Here is a 21,284-nt window from a genome sequence, read left to right on the forward strand (position 1 = left end):
GTCTTGCAGATTTCAGCAATCGGCACGTTACGGAGCAGAGCCGTCGTGGCAGCTTTGCCCCTGGTGGAATGAGCCTTAGGCTTACCTCCTAAGGTCTTATTAGCCTTTTGATAACACAATTGTATGCAGGACACAATCCACCTAGAGATGGACTGCTTAGAGGTCGCAAGACCCGTCCTGACCGATCCATAATTGATAAACAACTGGTCAGACCTACGAATATCTTTGGTTTTATCCAGATAAAATTTCAACACCCTCCTAACATCCAGGGAATGGAGAGACCTCTCCGCTGGGGATGAAGGGTTCTGAAAAAACGTAGGCAAAGTTATAGTCTGGTTGACATGAAAATCAGAAATAACCTTGGCAAGAAATTTAGGGCGAGTACGCATAACAACCTTAGCAGCATGAAATACAGAATAAGGTTCATTACAACACAACGCCTGAATTTCACTCACCCTGCGGGCCGATGTAATGGCCATGAGGAACGCCGCCTTCCAGGACAGGTGCTGCAACGAAGCCTTATGAATGGGTTCAAAAGGCTCCTTCATCAATCTGGACAGCACCACATTCAATTCCCATGAAGGTGAGGGAAGCCTGACAGGAGGGAATACTTTCTTCAATCCTTCCAGAAAATCTTTGATCATGGGGATCTGGAAAAAGGAAGTCTGTGAAGGGCATTTCCTGTAGGCAGTCAATGCAGCCAGATGAACCTTAATGGAATGCACATTAAGGCCAGACTGCGCCAAATGTAAAAGGTAAGGAAGGATGACATCTTCCTTACAGGTCGTAGGATCATGGTTCTTAAACTGGCACCAGATACAAAACCTCTTCCACTTGTAAGCATATATAGTCCGAGTGGAAGGTCTCTTAGACTCCTTCAGTATGTCCATGCAATCCTCAGGCAGATTCAGATGGCCATATTGCACTCTCAGGAGCCATGCCGCCAAACTCAAAGACGAGAGGTTGGGGTGTAACATCCGTCCCCCGAACTTCGTGAGAAGGTCCGGCCTGCACGGCAACCGAATGTGAGGAAGGAGAGACCGGTGAAGTAGGTCCGTGAACCACCACTGCCTGGGCCACTCCGGGGCGATGAGTATCATCCGAGCTCTGGACCGGGCCAGCTTGATGAGCACCGCCGGAATCAGGGGAATGGGAGGAAAGGCGTACAGAAAGCTGTTCGTCCAGTTGATCCATAACGCATTCCCCAGCTTCCCTAGCTGGAAGTACCTGGAGGCGAAGTTTCTGCACTTGCTGTTTTCGGCGGTGGCGAACAAATCTACGTCTGGAGTTCCCCACCTTGCGAAGACTTCTCCTAGTACTTCGTCGTTTATGACCCATTCGTGGTTTTCCTGAACCAGTCTGCTCAGTGCGTCTGCCTGAACATTCTGCACACCTGGTAGATGGGTGGCCGTTATCGTCAGTCCTCTGGCTAGGAGCCAGTGCCAGATCGCCTGCGCCTCCTGCGACAGAGTGCGCGATCTCGAACCCCCCTGCTTGTTGAGGTAATACATCGTGGTCGTATTGTCCGTCTGTACAAGCAGAGAGTTGGGCTGAAAGGACGGATGAAAGGCCTTCAGTGCCAAGTGAACAGCTCTGAGTTCCAGGAAATTGATGTGATACATGGCCTCCATCGGGGACCACGTTCCTTGAATCTGTAAGTGTTCGGAGTGTGCCCCCAACCGTGGAGAGAAGCATCCTTCACAACAGTCTGCGTGGGAATGTCCTTGTGGAAGGGAACCCCTCTGAGGAGATTCTCCGCTGAACACCACCACTTCAAAGACTGAAGAGCATGCAGAGACAGTCGTATCTTGTCGTCCAAAGATCCTTTCCTCTGATCCCACTGGTCCTCCAAGCACTCTTGCAACGGTCTCATGTGCAGTCGTGAGTGTGGCGTTAGGAAGATACAAGAGGCCATCGATCCCAGTAGAGAAGACACCGTCCTCACTGTTGTAGATGGAGTTGTCATAAGAGCCTGAGCCTTCCGAAGGAGTGATAATCGTCGCTCTTCCGAAGGAGACACGCTTGCTGACAGCGTATTGATGGAGGCTCCCAAGTACTGTATGCATTGGACCGGAGTCTGGACAGACTTGGCCATGTTGATGTGCAGCCCCAGCTTGTTCAAGAGAGCGCACGTCTTCTGGAAGTGTGCTCGCGCTTCCGCGAAGGAGGATGCTTTGATCAACCAATCGTCCAAGTACGGGTAGACGAACACCTTGTTCTTCCTCAGGTGTGCTGCTACCACCGCCATGCACTTCGAGAACGTTCTCGGCGCAGACTTCAGTCCGAATGGGAGTACTGTGTATTGATAGTGATTGGTGCCGACTTGGAAACGCAGGAACTTCCTGTGTTTGTGTGCAATGGGCACATGGAAGTAAGCATCCTGTAGGTCTATAGCGCATAGCCAGTCTCCCTGTTGCAACGGAGGGTAAATCTGATGCAACGACAGCATGCAAAACTTTTCCCTGCGAATCCATTTGTTTGCCTGCCGCAAGTCCAGAATGGGCCTGAACTCGTTCTTGTCCTTCTTGCGAACCAGAAAGAACCTGGAGTACAGTCCTCTTCCTCTCTGAGACAGGGGTACGTCCTCTATCGCCCTTTTCCTCAACAGGATATCCGCTTCCGCCTGAAGCTCGCGCAGCTGAAACTGCGAGCTGACCGGGGGAATTGCTGGAGGAGGGCTGGTGAACCGAAGACTGTATCCATTGCAAACAATATTCAGCACCCACTTGTCCTGAGTAATTTTTCTCCACTCTGCCAGAAAAAATTGAATGCTTCCCCCTACCGGAGTGGGTAACAGATCCGGGGGAAGTAGGTTCCTAGGGCCTAGACCCAGCCTGGCCCTTGGGCGCTGGGGCCGACTGCTGGCCTCCTCTGCCCTTCTGGCGCTTCCGGAACGGCTTACGGAACTGGTGTTGCTGTTGCGATTGCCCCGAAGCCTGGCCCCTTCCTCGGCCTTGCCCGCCGAACCGCCGTTGGAAAGGGCGGTACTGCTTCTTGGTCTCTTTAGGCTTCTCCAGGCCCACAGCCGTTAGCGTCTCGGCCTCCGCCTTCATGCGGGCCATCATCGTCCGCATGCTTCCCGAAGAGGGTCTCACCGGAGAATGGTGAGCGTCCGGTTTCAGGGACGTAAGCCGGAGCCATGCGTGGCGTCGTTGGTTGACTCCGTGGCAAAATCCGTGAGCAGCCAACAGGGAAGAGTCCGCTGCCGCGCTGATAATCTGGTTCGCCACCAGCATCCCCTCACTCAGTACTTCCATGAAGTCCTCACGCTTCTCCCGAGGTAAATGCTCTGCAAATCGCTCGAGCAAGTCCCAGAGGGCTCGGTCGTATCGGCCCAATAGCGCCGTGGCACTCGCAGCTTTCATGGAGGTAGCGGAAGTTCCACAGACTTTCCTCCCCGCCGAATCCATCCACCTCGACTCCTTATCCGGGGGAACCGCGGAGGACTGAGTGGTGGCATGCTGCTTGCGGGCCGCCGTCACAATGACAGAGTCAGGAGGAGGTTCCGTTCTCAGAAAGGCCGGATCCGAATCGGGAGCCCGGTACTTCTTCAGTAACCTTGAAGGAGCCGCTCTCGTCACCGCAGGGGTGAGAAACAGGGCCATAGCCGGTTCTTCCAGGCCCGGCACCAGAGGCAGGAGAGGACGAGACAGGTGTTTTTGATGTAAAGTCTCAAAAATGACTGACGTTTTCGGAGTAGGCACCGTCAGGGATATGCCCAACTTCGCAGCGCCCCTTAAAAGGACGTCATGGAACGCCACCAGGTCATCTATCGGGGACACTCTCGTGTCCGGTGACCCCGATAGGGTAGGAGAATAGTCCCTGGTCCCAGAGGACCTCGTGTGTGAGCGAGATTCGCGCCTCCTATGGCGGCGTCTCGACCTCGTGGATGATCTGCGTCGCGATCTCTCCCTTCTCCCAGAGAGAGAGCGAGACCTGCCCGCCCGTGGCCGCTCCGTCGGTTTCCGTGGAGGGGACTTCCTTGGGTCCTCACGGGGCTTCGGTTTTGGGGTCCCCTTAGGAGGAACAGGCAGAGACGGCAGGGAAGTGGACCTCGGAGGAGGAACCTTCGGCTGCGGGGTGGGCCCATGCGGAGGGACCGGAGGTGGTGGAGGGTCTCCTGAAGGGAGTGGAGGTTTGGGTGGAGGGTCCTCCTTAGGAACAGGAGGAGGAGTCGGAGTCCTGGGCCGAGATGGTGTGTACACCTCTGAGTACACCGAGCCCGGTGACCCTTTAGGCGAAGGGTGCGGAGAGCCAGCCCCATCAGCAGGTGACCGCTTCCTCTTGCGTCCTCCACTTGAAGCAGCGTGACTTCTGGGACTAGAATCCCTCTTGCGCCGTTTTGGAGAGGCTGACCGACTCCTAGACGCTGACCGCTGTCTGCTGGACGCAGAGCGTCGCTTTTCTGGCGTCGAACGACGCTTCCTCGACTCCGGCGTCGATCGCCGTCTCCTCGGCGTCGACCCTTTTCTCCTCGGCGTCGAACGCCGACGTCGACCTCTTCTTCCGCGACGCCGTACGCCGCCTCCTCGACGTCGAGCGTTCCGTCTTCGACGACGAACGTCGCCGTCTTCTTGATGCTCTCGACGTCGAGGAGCCCCTCGACGTCGACCGGTGCTTCGACGGCGATCGACGGTGTCGCCTCGACGGCGATCGGCGGTGTCGCCTCGACGGCGAGCGTCGATGCCGCTTCGACGGCGAGCGTCGATGCTTGTCACTTCGCCTTCGGTAGGAAGATCTTGACGTCGACGAAGACGATGACGTCGACGGTGGCTTCGACGGCGACTTCTCCATGATCTTCGACGTCGAGCCGTCACGCCGTCTCGACCCGGAGCCCCGGGGAGAAGGGGAGCACACCGCCGTCATCCCTCTCGACGTCGTCGTCGATGCAATCGACGTCGACGGAGACCGGGACCGTTTGCTGGACTTCCTGCCTCTGGGGAGCCCCCCAGAGGCCTCAACAGGGGCAGAGGGAACCTTCCCAGCCTGCCCAGGCCCACCTGCAGCCTGCAGACGCCTCTCCTCAAGGCCAGAAAGCCTGATCTTCAGTCTGTCCCTCAGAGTCCGAGCAGAAAACTGCTGGCAGATGACACAATCCTCAGGGACATGATCTTCAGGGAGGCACACGATGCAGACATCATGGGGATCACTCTTGGCCTTCTTCCTCCCACATGCTGGACACTTATCAAAAAGGCCAGGCATTTTAGAGCCCTAAAACGCCTAAAACAGCACAAAAAAGAGAAAGAGAACACCAAGAAGTAAACTGCAACACTTTTAGAACACAAAAGTGCCAAAATATCCAATAAACCCTTGAAACAAGGGAGAGCTCAATGCCAGGGTCCTGTAAGCAGGAGCCGGAAAAAAGAACTGAAAGTAGAGGGACCTGCTATGCATTCTGGGATACTGGGAGAAGTTCTGGAAGGTTCTCTTAAAGGCACAGTATCCTATTTAAGCCACATAATGGCAGCCTATGGGGCTTGTCTGTCCCTACCTTCCTCTCTATCATTCCAGAGTCTTTGACTGGGGGAGGCAAGTTTCTTTATGGTAGAAACTGGCAGGCTGTGTTGTGTGTGGTGTTTTTTGGTGGAATTTCTAGTTGAAGTACTGGACAGTGTAGCCTGTGGATATAGGCTGCATTATTTGTCTTTAAATTCTCTCTTAAGTGTCTTTGCAGTTTCTGCATTATTTTGACAACTTAAGAGATTATTTTTGATTGCCGGGGTCCACGCACATGGGCGGGACTATTCACTAGATTATGACTATACACAGAGATCCCCTACTACAGAAATGCTTTTGTAAATCGAGTGGCACGTGAGACTGCGATGCGGCCTGGCACTACTATGTATGTAGTGAAGTCACAAGCTGAGCGGTGGCACGATGCTAGGAAGTAAGTACTAGAGATACAGAGGACCGCTTCTGACAAAGAACGAGAGCAATGGTCCAGGGATGGAGAGTTGGATGATGAAGGTTGTTGGCGAAACAAGCAGATGGATAGATGGAAGTTGCCTATAGCTTTTGTACAACCTATGGTTCAGATGGCACATGGGCTAGCACATGTTGGAGTTTCAGCAATAGTGAAATTGCTTACACAAGTTTGGGAGCATCCAGAAATTGCTAGCACAGCTAAGAGAGTAGTACAGTCCTGTATGATCTGCCTGAGATTTAATCCTGGAAAAGGGACACAAACTCCAGCAGGATTTGCTACACCGACTGAACCTTTTGAAGTTTTGCAGATGGATTATATTCAGCTTGAACGCTGTAATAATCTGAAGTATGTCTTAGTGGTGGTATGTGCCTTCAGTAAATGGATTGAGGCGTACCCCACAAAGGACAATACTGCAATTACTATGGCAAAGGTGCTTTTGAAGGAATCCTTCCTCGCTATGGTGTTTGTAGATTTTTGTGGAGCGATAACGGACCTCATTTTGTAGGGGACGTTATAAAGTATGTCCTGAAAGGATTAGGGATCAAGCAGATGTTTCATGCAGTGTTCCACCCACAATCAGCAGGATTGGTGGAAAGATACAATGCTACTCTGAAAATGAAATTAGCCAAGATACAGGCTTCTACTTCTCTGAATTGGCCAGATGCGTTGCCACTGGCATTGTTGTCAATTAGATCAGTGCCTCATTCTTGAATAGGTCTCACACCCTATGAGGTCCTGTTTGGTAGGCCCATGAATATCTGGGGAATTCCTAAACCGAGTTCTGTGTATGATGTACCTTGTGTCTTAATTATTGACTATTAGGCACAATTAACTGATAACTTGGTTTCTATTCATCAACAGGTTCGAGAAGCACTTCCTGACAGATCCACAGGCGAGGGCCACAACCTCAGGCCTGGTGACTTGGTCCTTCTGAAGTCCTTTGAGAGATCGAGCAGTTTGGAGCCAAGGTGGCGTGGACCAGAGCAAGTGCTACTCGCCACGAGAACAGCAGTTCGAGTCACGAACCGGAAAAATTGGGTCCATGGTACCCATAGTGGAGAGTACTCCGACTTTGGTGGAGCCTGCTGTGTTGACCGACCATCGAGAGGTTCTGACTGCGGAAAGAGGCCGTGGTGTGACACCTGACGGATCTGAGGAGTTCTTCCCGGACCAGACAGTCCCTGGAGAAACAAGATATAATTTGAGACCGAGAGAGAAATCTGCAGCATTTGTGAAAGTTGTCTGAGCATTCCCTGGGTCAGTGAAACGGAGAGCCGATGTGGCAAGGGGTGGGGGGGGGGGGGGGGGGGGGTAATCAGCCCTGCATTAGAGTAGTGACACCCGTCTTGGCCCGTGGTGAAGAAATCAATGGCTACCCAGGGGTAAGAGCTCTGACAACTACTTTAGTTTCAGGAAGATTTGTTTTGTGTCGTGACTGCAATGGAAAGGAAGAAGAAGATTTTTTGTGCTGTAGGGTTTGTGCTTTGGTGATTGCGGCAACAATAACATGGTCTGTTGAGTAAACAACTCCTGCTCGCGAGTTGTTTGTTGTTACTACACCAGAGGAGCATTATTTCTTTACGCTCCCATATCAAGAATTGAAACATCGACAATCTTATCTCAATAATACCTTCATTCAAATGCTACACAATACCCACATCGCTACGAACGCTACAAACTGTTGGATTTGTGGGATGATGCCTGCACATCAAAAGAAAGGAGGTACACCGTTCATACCTCTTCCTTTTCCGCATAATGGCTCTTGTCGAGGCTGGTATACTTTGCTCTTTGCGACCAGGAAGCCTACAGTGGGCAGACTGCTTTTCCGGTTAAATAAAGAGTGCCATCAAGACAAAGATGAGTATGCCCAGGCGAATGGAACTAAATGGGAGTGGGAGGAATATTGACCGGACAATATTTCAATGCCACATATCTTCACCAACACAAGAGACTTATCCAATGCCGAACATTTTGTTATTTCTGTTACTCAAACTCAAGCAGAACTATGTGTACAGAGCATTGGACATATCCCTGTTGGGGTCAGTGACTGTATTACTGTATTGAATATAGATGGCTTGAATAATAGTACCTTTTTAGCCTCAGATTATACTTATTTTGTGTGCGGAAATCGTGGATATTATCGATTGCCAGCCGACTGGACCGGCATTTGTTATGTATCATTTTTATTGCCCCCTGTGTTTCTGGCACCTCCATTGTAGCATCGAAATCTTAAACTGTTTAATAATATTACTGTAAATAGATACAAAAGAACTTTGACTACTGATAGCATTTACCAAACCAACACTAGCCTACAACAATATATAGATTTTAATTTAGGATTGTTCTTTTTTGTGGGTGCTGCATTAAACAGCAGAAAAGTGCGACGATTGACTAGAGTAGTGGAAGCTGTAACAGATCAAACAGCTGTAGCTTTAGGAAACATCACAGAAGAATTGCAAATTGCTAGAATTGTGGCTTTGCAGAATAGAATGGTGTTCGATGTTATTCTAGCCGATAGAGGTGGTGCATGTCACGTTATAGGTAGTAGCTGCTGCATGTTCATACCTGACCACACCCCATCAGTGTACAAAGCGATTAATAAACTTCATAAAATCGCTGCAGACCTTCAGACAGAAAATGGTACATGGACTTTTACAGGATGGCTTTGGACTCTGATTTCTGCCTGGGGCTGGAAAGTATTAACAGCCCTATGTATGATAATTGCAATAATCTTCACTTGTGTATGTATTCAGTGCAGTCCGATGATATGTTCTATGTGTGTTACTGCTTGCATACCGACCAAAAGCAATATGAAGTCAAAATGCAGAATGATTTGAAAAAAGAGATAGCTAGTATGATGGCCATTGATGTAAGAGATGAGTATCTAGCTTTTCCCAGGAAGTCGCATGTCTTCAGCTAATGCTCAACGGCGATTAGGTTAAGCATTAGCAGAAGACATGCTTTGTTTGACCATTATCGTATCAAATGTACCGACTCCATTTTGTATTTGCGACGGCCATTTTGTATGTCATACATTGCCATGTGCTCGTCATGCGAGTTTGTCCTACCTTCGTGTTACCTGCGCCTGAAGTCTGCCCGAAAACAGGCTATATTTAGTATTCCCTGCTTCCAGCATGTTCAGACATGCCCAGTAGGGTCAATGACCGTTACGAATTGGTTCCAGACAGGAATGTGTTTACCAGTTGTCGAAGACTGCTAACTCAGCCCATCTATCGATTGTGCCTTCCAATATGTCCTTGTATGGTCATGAAACTGCTCTTGTCTTCTGTACCGCCTTCTTTTGAGCCCCCTCTTTGTGTATAAAAGGGGCCATGTGCTTTAGTTCGGTGTGCTACTCGATCCAATACTGAAGGGTGTTGTGTGGACTGTAGTACCACCTTTAAAGGTTTAATAAACTTTGCTTTTGTATTTTCCAGTTTCATTGCCAACTTCTTCCTAAGGTCTGAGGACTCTGTGCAGAGAAGGGCGAACCCCTTGCACTAAGTAGGCCTAGCTGAGGTTTGCTTACAACATCATTATCGAATGATTAACAGTATCGAAAGCTACGCTGAGGTCCAATAAAATAATGGCCGCGCAGCTTCCGTTATCCACAATTTTTCTCAACTCTTCGATTACTGCAATAAGAGCTGTCTTCGTGCCTTGTTTACATCTAAAACCAGTCTGGGTAGGATGTAGGACACTGTTGTTTTCCAAGAAGGAGGATAATACGATGTTAGCATGTTTTTCCGCCAACTTGCTTATGCCTGGTAGCAAGGAGATAGGGCGGTAGTTGGCCCAGTCCTCTGGGTCAAGGTTGGGCTTCTTTAAGAGTGTTTTCACTCTTGCCTGTTTCCAGGGGGATGGTACCATCCCTGCTGCAAAGGAACAATTAATCACGCCTCGCAAGACTAGAGAAACCGTTTCGAGGCTTTATTAAGGATGTTGGGAGGTACGACATCAGCTGGGGACCCTGATTTGAGGTTTCCCAGCAGGTGCTGGAGAGTGGATAGATACAGGGGAGTGAATTCTTCTAGTTGCATCAATCCTGCCGGAGGGGCAAGCGGTACTACAGATTCTACCTGATGAAATTTGTAATATATATTAAAGACTTTAGCCGCAAAAAAGGATGCTAGCTCAACACAACGATCCTGTGCGTTAGATGGTCCTGTAACGGGGCCTACCAGGGACACTAGAGTTTTGAAAATTTTAAAGACTTCCCTAGGGGAACTGGAAGCAGAGGTGATCTTATCAGAGTAATAACTAGCTTGTGTAGATTTTATTTTGTTTTTGTGGGATCGAAGGGCGGCTCTGTAATTACTTTTATCAGCCACTGAAAACCCCTTCCTCCACTTCCTCTCTAACTGTTTGCAAGATTGCTTGAGCAGTTTTAATTCCGGGGTATACCACGCTTTTTTATTAGCTCCAATGCGGTGGCAGACTTCTGTCTTCGGGAGAGTAATCTCCAAAGAAAATTCCATCCAGTTGTCAAAAGATGCATTTGCCACTGCAGGATTGGTACCAATAGCTGGAATAGTTTGGCTGAGATTGGTAACCCATTCCTCCAGAGGCAGTTCAGACCAGATCCGACTCATTCTTTTGGATGTGATGGCCGGAGCTAGCAGGTCCGGAGGGTACCAAACAAAAGACAGGAGCGCATGATCTGACGAAGGAACCACGATGGACTCCTTCAGAGTGATATTATAGAGGTTGGTGAAGAAATGGTCCAACAGATGGCCAGCTCTATGAGTGGGGCCAATGACAATTTGTCTCAATTGGAGCACGTCTAAACCTCTCACAAGAATTTGGAGGCAGGTGCCTCAGGTTCATCCAAATGGATGTTGAAGTCTCCCAAAATAGAGAAATTGGGAGCAGAGCTAGCATAATTAATAGCAATATTGGGAAGATCGTTACAAAAGTTGGAGTAGACTCCTGGGGGGCGGTATAGAAGAATCCCCAATAGTATGCATGTATGTGCGAACTTGATAGCAAACGAACAGCTCTCACAATCAGCAATAACGCAACTCGCCATTCTACAGCAGTAGGTATTCTTATAAATAATTGAGATTCCGCCACCCTGGCCTTTGTCTCGGTCCTGCCTCATGATGGCATAGTTTGAAGGTAAAGCCTTGACCATGTCAGGCTCAGAGGATGCATTCATCCAAGTTTCTGTCAAAAAGAGAACATTGGGGCATCTTTCTTCTAGGAGCATGTTTAGCTCGATAGCATACTTGTGAAGTGACCGACAATTAAGTAATGCTAGGGAGTAAGTCATAGTGGTGTCATTAGATGACCCGATGGAGTCACAGGGCGAAAGGACAAATTTACAACCGGGGCACGAACTATGTGTCCTATTGTGAAGAGTAAAAATTGAACAATTAGGATTTCTAATTTCCCTGAAAGCTAAAAGCTGGTCCCTGTGGTACCTCACAAATCCTGTCCCTGAGAAGGTAGGGTCATGGGTGCTGGCCCCTGGGTCCGTCCTGGCGCAGACTGGCTCTCCTTTTGTGCTTATTCGGCGCGTCCGCTGCGTGGAGGCATCCCGTCTATCTTTATAGTGAGTCAGGTGGCGTCCCAACCACTAGCCCGCTACCATTATTCCTCCAAGATGGCCGCTCTAAAGTCTGGCAGCCGCCGAGGCGTATGAGCACTCAGCACCTACTCGGCTGAGTGACAGTGGGTATGGGGTGAGTGCAATTTTAAAACTTTAAGTGCAATTTAAATTTAAGTGCAATTAAAAACACTAGCAAAATGCCACAGCGTAGAGGTAATTACCACGATAGCAAGATGCCACAAGTAAAAATTAAACTGAGCAGAACGGGCTGCAACTCTAACTCCCGGCTTCCGCCTCAGGAGTGACTAGAATGCTCCTGTGATCATTGTAACAATGAGCTCTTAATAGTATTCATGAATTTGTTGATTGGGTGTGAAGTTCCGATATCATAATATGTTCAGAGTCAGATGATACAGACCACTAGGTAGTAATGCACAAATTTCTTGCCCAAAAAATAGCTGGGAGAAGTCGTGGGATGATATCCCACAAGTTGGAAGACACTGATTTGAAACTGCACTTCAGTGGTAACCTGATTCGATTACTTAGGGGCCCAAAATTACATGCGGGGACGCGGTTTTCATGGAGTTTGAGTAAGGACTTGACAGCAGCGAGACAAGCTGCATCTCGTACCACTTCGAGGCCCTCCGTTTGAGGGCTCCGGTAGGGTTTTTCAGAGAAGTAAATTCACTCCTTGGTGCTTTGCCGAGACAGGCTTACGTTGGCGATGGGGAAGGCTATTCATCTATTAGATGGGGATGGTATGAGTACTCCTAATTATCAAGGTTATCTTTCGGTGCAGTTATAATGGCCGGTGCGATAGATCGAGGAGGACACAGATGTGGAAGGTGTGGAGGTGAGACAATACCTGACGGGGATGTTGCAAGTGCTGATGTGAAACTAACACACGCATTCCCTAGAACCTTGCATGCAGCACAATGCAGACCGGCATACAAATAGCATACTCCCCCGAGATACTCTAATGGATCCTTTAGAGGCCAAGTGGTGGAGTTGGCACTTATGATGAGTCAGCATGGTCAGACGCGGGGATCAAGAAGGTGGGGAACTTTTAAAGGGATGGTGCACCTCTGAATTACTTCGGAAGGAGTTTAAACTTGAGAGCTGCCAATTTATTGCATTTAGGGCTCTGGTGAATACAGTGAGAGTCCCCCGGGGTTTGGATCTTGATGGGCCATCAATAAACCATGCCTTAGTGTTAATGCTGACACACGGCTCTGGTAGGTAGAAGAGCAGTGTTGACGCTGTACTCCAGGCTGGCACCGGCGTTTTACTTTGACATTACAGGCATTAAGAAACAGTGGAGGACTAACCTTAATAAAGAATTGTTGGAGAAAATGATAGGGAACAGTAGAGCCTGCTGGAATGCGTCAAGTCAATCTGCAGCAGTCAGTCACTCACTCAAGTATATACAAATTAACTATTTACGCCACACTTACCAGGCACCTATCAGGATTGATTAGATAGACTTGGTGCCTCGGACCTTTGCACACAATAAAGGGCCCTTCAGGCCGACATTGATCATATGGTACGAGACAGTGGGGTAAAAGGGCAGTTATGGATACAAGTCCTTTCCTTAATTAAAACCTTGTCAGCACTCGTCTGGGGGCGACTCCTAATCTCTACTGTTGTGTAAGTTATCTAGGACCAGTGAAAATGTACAGACTTTTATATTTATAGACTTGGTGCAGATTTTGGCAAAATGAAAGATTGCAATGGGTTGGAAAGCAATGGGTCTCCAACTCGAGGCATTGTTATAGGATGAAATTATGACCAAACTTGGTTCCCTGACAGATAGACGTTAATGCATGCTTTAAGTGACTTTGTGGTTGGATTGCTCCTAAAGGGATGGTTAATACATTTTTTCGCTGTACACGTCAAATTGTTTCAGTAGAACCTAGGCAGCACTGGCATGCCTATTTTGACTGTTTCAGCAAAACAGCAGTGCCAACAAGTGGGTCTTTCAGCCTTGTGTTAATGTATTTGCTCTCCAGAGTAATCTTGCACTTTTTCATGGTGTTTGTTTTTGTGTGAAGTTTTGTTAATACTTTTTCTTTGATCAGGCAGCTTAACATAGAGCCTTTATCAGGATGATAGGCAAAGGATATTGGAGGTGTTCCTGTAAAATTGATCACGTTGTGACCTTATTTTTCTTATCTTTAAATGTTGATGCATATCTTGTGGAAATGTAGGACTAAGTTGAAAACCAAATAAAGAGCCATTTGAACAAGCATTTGCAATGCAATAGGTCTCGCATTAGGAAAGTTTGAGCTATTGGTATTGCAAAGGACACATTTTTTATTTATGTGTTGGTTTTGAAAATAGCGAAATTAATAGCTTTGTCATTTACAATGCCAATAGTTATAACGTTCGCAAACGTGACACCTATAGCATTTGTAATGCAACATGTTTTGTATTTACGTGACGTAGATATATGGATATTCTAAATAAGAATGGCTTTTAATGTTTTTAAATAATTAATACTTAAATAAAAGTGTCAGGCTTGTACTTGTCCTTTAGTGACGTAGGATAACCAATCTAGCAATGCCCAATGCAATTGCCAATCTTACATGTCTTGTTAGTGCAGGTAAAAATGAAACATCATGCAGCAGCGCCATGCAGGCAGGGAGCATATAAAGCCAGTATTCGTCAAGTTTCGTGCCGTCCCACAGATGTGCACCATATTACTGTTGTGTTCTGCGCCTCTCCAATGTCTGAAATCATTACAAAGTTTAGTCCTGCATAGTTTCTCTGGTGACCAGTTTCAGCGGCGGACAGTCTTCAAAAAGATATATTTTAGCAAGCTACACTGAACCCTTTGACGTAATCTGCTAGTCTTGTTTCCAACCCTCCTTCACACAGTGTTTCCCCCCCATGTGAACGGTGTGTAGGTTGGGCTGGGGAAAACACAGTGATTAATCAGGGTGGCAGATAACCTCCACAATCTGTCACCTCGCCCTTGGATTGTGTTAGCCACGAAAGACAACAAGAACAAGCCTGTTGGCTTTGCCAATGCAAGTTGGGCCCGTTCATTCCTACGGGATGTTCAAAGCCACAGTATTTTTCGATCATGCTGTTGACTGACTGCAATTATGTGGCTGTTTTCAATCATTCCAAACAAAAGTAAGCTAATGCACATAAACAGACTATGCAGGTGTGTATGCACAATTCAGATATTTCATATGCACTACGTCTCGCTCCTCGCACACGTGACGCTTGCTTACGAAGTACTCTACCCAAGCCCGACAAACAGTGGTCTGTCAACAAGACACCTGAATAAGAGCACTTGAAGATACGTTCAGCGCCTCCCACTAAAGGCAGAACCCATGACAAGTGGAGCAATGGCGCGCGCCCTGGGGGGTGTTTCAAGAGCGGCTGAGAGCCAGCCTTCATTTACCCAATTAATCTTCATCTTAGTCACGTTATGGACAAACATGGCGCTGCAGTGTGAGAAATACTTCACTGACTGTACGGCGATTGTTGCAAAGATAGGGAAACATTGCTAGGTGATAGAAAACTGCAGACTTCATTTATGATACTCTACGTTGAAAAAAACTGTCATATCGGTGTGGGCTCAACATCCTGTGATTGTGATCAAATCCCTTATCTCCTCGTGTCTAACCCCAAACATGCACCAATCAATCTTAATAGTCTTACCTCATTTAAATCCTTCAAAGACATTGCTCTCAATTTATCTTACTCGTCTGCCTACTAGACGATCCCTATAAAAACGAGTTTGCCGTTTTAACAAATAAAACTAAGGTAATTTTACCTCGTATGCTCAGAACACAAGACACTTATCACTAGAAAAGACTCAGAGACAGCGCGCATTCAAGCTTGCTCCCCGAAGAGATACTAATGACTCAGACTTGCTCAGAGTAGGACAAGCCCAACAAACCAAAAGAAATTCTTTTTAACTAAGAACGAGCTCAAAATTAAAGCTCAACATGCAACGTGATGTATTGGCAAAACCAGGATTGTCCGACAGCCACGCATAACAGGAAATTAATTGGTAGCTACGCCATTTATTAACATTCAAAGCTCAACATGCAACGTGATGTATTGGCAAAACCAGGATTGTCCGAAAGCCACGCATAACAGGAAATTAATTGGTAGTTACGGCATTTGTTAACATTCATAATTCAACGGAACGCCATCTGCATTGTGGACATCGGCAGGGAAAGCAGAAAAAAAGAAACTCGCGTGGCGTGCACAATCCCGGGCGGAAGTCAGGCAGGCCGGGGGCGGGACGTCAAGACACACCGGAAACCCAGGCGGGAGCCTACCCAGCACTGGGACGTGTGGGCAGGAGGAGAAGGGCGGCTGGCGCTAGCGAGGCTCCCGTGAGGTGAGAGAGCCCGCACCGAAGGAAGAGACCGCCGCCGCCTGCAACGAGCCCTCGCATGGAGAGCTGGAGACGAGTACCGGTGAGTGGGGGCCTTTGCTGAGCTGCGAGGGCGGGGGGCATGTATGTGTGCGCATGCGGCGGTGGGGGGCTCTGTATGTGTGAGCGTGCGTGTGTGTATGTGTCTTGGAGTCTGTGTGTATGCGTGTGTGTGTGTGTGTTTAAAAGAGGCCGATGACAGTGGGGGGGGATGGGGGGGGTTTGAGCGAGGGTCTGTCTGTGTGTGTATGCGCATGCATGTGTGTATGTGTGCGAACTTCAAGAAATCGGAGCCCGGGGATGTGCACGGCGCGGGAATTGCTGAGAATGTGGACAGAGCCCTCGTGCGCGTTCACGCAGTCAAATCCAGCAGCAGAAGCGCGTGCCACCCTCCTGTCCCTAATTCCCCCGAGACGGACTGCTATACGTCTCTAGCTGGACGCATCCTTCGGATGCTACTCCAGCGAGACCTAAAAATAGAATGGGGACAGGACTGTAGAGGCCACTAAGAAGGTTGAGACATCAATACAAGTGTGCAACTGCTGTCAGGAAAAAACAACAATAGGGCTTTACAGACCCCAACAGACATTACAAAAACGGAGTGGACGTCACCAACACTGTGCTAATACTACTAGGAGCAAGACACCAACGACCATGAACCTTCAGCAAATGAGGTAAGTGTGTGGAGACTGGCAGGAGATGGGACTGAGCTGATGCCACCAGGGCTATGCAAACAATGCGAAGAGTGACACTGCCAAAGGTAGCCCCAGGTCTTCTGACAGCAACACTAGTGCACCCATAACATAGCTAGGTTGTAGATGGTGTAAAGTATGTGCATGCACCACCAGGGTTTCAAGATAGAGCCAAGAGTGTGCAGACACCCCAAAGATGGTAAGGAATGCACCATCATCATGTAGTCACAAAATGAAGTGTGTGGACACTGCCAGAAGTCCAACCAGTACCCACGTGTAACGAGCAGGTTAAAGATAAACCAGCAGTATTCGATAAGTCCCACCAGGAGGCAGGTGCAACCAACTGAATGCAGAGACACCAGCAGCATTCACAAAGTCCCACTAGGAGGCAGGTGCAACCACTTGAATGCTGAATTAGTCACAATGGCAGACAATGGCAGCGGGATCAGTCACAACAGCGAATCAGTGGAAATTGGTTTCTGGAGTAACTCAGGGTAGGGCATATATCAGTGGTGATCCTGTCAATTCCGTGGGAAACTGGTGTCCAAAGCACGTAAAAAAGGGGAGGGATTTATTTGAATTCTCATAGTAACGACCGAGGGATACTGATCTATGCCCTACCCCAAGTTACTCCAATTTCCACTGATTCACTGTTGTGACTGATCCCGCCGCCACCGCCTCCCATTATGACTAATTCAGACAGCTCACCTATGGTCCTGAAGATTATCTCAATGTCATGAGATCGAAACGCCATCGACCCCCCACAACAGGAACTCCCTGCCTTTTGTTAATTCGTGTGGAGTTCCATTTCTTGTTGTGAATGCGATGTCAAGATTTAAATTCACCCTCACTTGGTCACTCCGCGCTTTTTTCACTTATATGTGAGCACCTGAATATTATTTAAGAATTTTCAATTGTGCTTTGGTAATAAATACCCTACCTTACAAGACCGTTTTGCCCCTGTATATTATTACATACTCCAAACGTGGTTAATTGTTGTTGTAAAAAGATTTTCCTGACAGTGTCTCCCTTGGGGAGCACTAATTACATATATGGACCCTTAGGGCCACCTCTGAACCATTGTTTTTTCTAAAGAATAGACATTACACAACAAAGGACACTAGAATGCTGCAAACACTGACAAGCACATGAAACACTAGCGACAGTGCGCGGACGACCGTTTGCTACAGATAATGTGTCATAGGAACTAAACGCACATGGGCACAACTAGGTGTGGGAATTAAGTTTCAGGTGTGAGCAGCTAACACAGGGAGCTTGGATGTAGCCAGGAAGGTACAGAAGTGTACGATGAAGACTAAATGCCGCACCACTACAGTCTTACTTAGGGGCATGCCGAATAGTGTGCAGAGGCGGACATCATTACACAGAGATGCTTGAGAAGTCTCTACACAGGGCTCAGAGAGCACCGAAGAGATGCAGGCAGAGAACAGAGCCGCTCCCTCAAATGTTAACCAGAAGATCGGAGGATTTTTTAAAGAGATTAAATTAAACGCAAAAGAAGGAACTGAACTAATGGTGAACGCAATCGCACCAACAGCAACATCCTATTTAAATAGAGGAAATAAAAGAAAGGCTAGTAGAAATATTTTATTTTGAGAAAGGTGAGCGTGGGATTTTCACTGTATAACCAGACGTGCTCAGGAAGCGATAAGGCTACATGTACAATATGTAGGGAGAGCGGTGAGTGACCACTCTGGGTACTAGCAAGAGGAGCTGCAGGCAGTATTACTCAGCTGCTATGAGTGCACAGTTAATGCTGAACAATGTGTAACCTATTACACCACGAAGGCCTTCAACACTCACCCTCAACCAGCCAATGTTTGACTACAGGAGATAGCGGGTGCTAATGAGGCTCCAGAGAAGCATGTTGGTGTAAGATATGGCTTCTACAAGAGGCCCCTGACAACCTTTACAGAATGTAGGGTGCACAAGCCGTGCTCAGGGGCAGTAACCTGCCAGAGTAGGGCAGCCCTGCAGAGTTCAGCGATGAGGCTTCTTGTAAGTGCTCAAACACATGCAGTGGATGCGATCACACAGTTTAGATGAATAAAACAGCTGGTTTGATTTAATTTGCAGCGATAAGACATCAGTGTGCTTCACAGAAAATGGAGGGGTGAGCATCACACTTAATAAACTCTGAGACGGCAGAAGGTTGTGGTGAGGCTCCAGCCTCGGAACAGTAACCAATCACTGGAATCCAGATTTACAGTCTTGCAGGTAAACGAAAGAAAAGTAAAATAGTAACGTGGGTTCGGTTCTGAAGCCTGAGGGAAGGAGTTCCAATGGAGGTGGAGGCTCAGGAGGAACTTTGGTCCAATGCTTGGAAAGAGTTTCCAAATCTATTATTTGCTCCTAGGACTTCTCGGCCCGCCTGAGATGGTGAGCAGACTCAACAAGTAAGGAGGTGCTTTTAAAAAGAATGGCTTTGTAGGCAATGCATGCCTTCACACAACACATGCATTTATTTGGGTGACCGCTTGTGAAGGCGCAAGGACACTCATGATGTGTCCTGCAATACAGCAGTACAAGAAACCATATAATGCAGGCACAATGTGAACTTCTTCATTATTTCGTGTTAGTGACGACCCCAACATTAATTTTAGGTTGTAGCCCAAACTCTCTACTCTGTGTCACGTTAGACATATTGACATATATTTGTACAGAGCAACAACACGACTCAGTCGTCAAACACAACCTTCGGACTATCACCCACAACACTTGAACTCAAACTAATGACGCTAGGGCCTTTAGCACATTAACACCCACAACACCTGATGAGGGCATACACGTGGAGGAAAAGCTCAAATAATGACGCTAGGGCCTTCAGCACACTACCACCCACAACACCCGATGAGGGCAACCACACGGAGGAAGAGCTCAAATAATGACGCTAGGGCCTTCAGCACACTACCACCCACAACACCTGAGGAGGGCAACCACACGGAGGAAGAGCTCAAATAATGACGCTAGGGCCTTCAGCACACTACCACCCACAACACCGGATGAGGGCAACCACACGGAGGAAGAGCTCAAACAAAGATGTTAGGGCCTTCAGCACACAACCACCCACAACACCTGATGAGGGCAACCACACGGAGGAAGAGCTCAAATAATGACGCTAGGGCCTTCAGCACACTACCACCCACAACACCGGATGAGGGCAACCACACGGAGGAAGAGCTCAAATAATGACGCTAGGGCCTTCAGCACACTACCACCCACAACACCGGATGAGGGCATACACGTGAAAGAAGGGCTCAAATAATGGCAACCACACAGAGGAAAATCTCAAATAATGGCGCTAGGGCCTTCAGCACATGGCCTTCACGTGAAAGAAGGGCTCAAATAATGGCAACCACACAGAGGAAAAGCTCAAATAATGGCGCTAGGGCCTTCAGCACATTACCACCCACAACACCGGATGAGGGCAACCACACGGAGGAAGAGCTCAAATAATGACGCTAGGGCCTTCAGCACACTACCACCCCAAACACCGGATGAGGGCAACCACACAGAGGAAGAGCTCAAATTATGACGCTAGGGCCTTTAGCACACTACCACCCACAACACCGGATGAGGGCAACCACATGAAGGAAGAGCTCAAATAATGACGCTAGGGCCTTTAGCACACTACCACCCAGAACACTGGATGAGGGCAACCACACGGAGGAAGAGCTCAAATAATGACGCTAGGGCCTTTAGCACACTACCACCCACAACACCCGATGAGGGCAACCACACGGAGGAAGAGCTCAAATAATGACGCTAGGGCCTTTAGCACACTACCACCCACAACACCTGATGAGGGCATACACGTGGAGGAAGAGCTCAAATAATGACACTAGGGCCTTCAGCACACTACCACCCACAACACCTGATGAGGGCATACACGTGGAGGAAGAGCTCAAATAATGGCGCTAGGGCCTTCAGCACACTACCACCCACAACACCCGATGAGGGCAACCACACGGAGGAAGAGCTCAAATAATGACGCTAGGGCCTTTAGCACACCACCCCAAACACCACCCCAAACACTGGATGAGGGCAACCACACGGAGGAAGAGCTCGAATAATGACACTAGGGCCTTTAGCACACTACCACCCACAACACCCGATGAGGGCAACCACACGGAGGAAGAGCTCAAATAATGACGCTAGGGCCTTTAGCACACTACCACCCACAACACCCGATGAGGGCAACCACACGGAGGAAGAGCTCAAATAATGACGCTAGGGCCTTTAGCACACTACCACTCACAACACCGGATGAGGGCAACCACACGGAGGAAGAGCTCAAATAATGACGCTAGGGCCTTTAGCACACTACCACCCACAACACCTGATGAGGGCATACACGTGGAGGAAGAGCTCAAATAATGACGCTGGGGCCTTTAGCACACTACCACCCCGAACACTGGATGAGGGCAACCACACAGAGGAAGAGCTCAAATAATGACAACAGAGGAGGAGCTACGTTACGATCCAAGATGGCCGCATAAGCTCCCGGCTCCGCCGACCTCCACCGGCAGCTCGTATATCCTGCTCTTTATCCTTCAAGCACGCCGGGCTCCCACACGTATGAAGTGCTCCTGACTCCTGCGGTGCAAACTCGGACCCTCCAACTTACCGGGTGACAAAGTTACGTCGAATTTACTTCTCGGCCTATTCCAGAGCTTCCGCCGGGACCTCGATTTC

At 48.4% G+C, this 21,284-nt stretch overlaps 1 protein-coding gene across 1 annotated transcript in view; it reads right to left on the minus strand.

Annotated features, from left to right (window-relative positions):
• The window catches only part of FOXO4 (forkhead box O4), a 146,144-nt gene that overhangs the window by 30,820 nt on the left and 94,040 nt on the right, over positions 1-21,284 (minus strand). The window lies entirely within an intron of this gene.

This window comes from Lissotriton vulgaris, chromosome 4_1 (genome assembly GCF_964263255.1).
Source record: "Lissotriton vulgaris chromosome 4_1, aLisVul1.2, whole genome shotgun sequence".
Lineage (NCBI taxonomy): Eukaryota > Metazoa > Chordata > Amphibia > Caudata > Salamandridae > Lissotriton > Lissotriton vulgaris.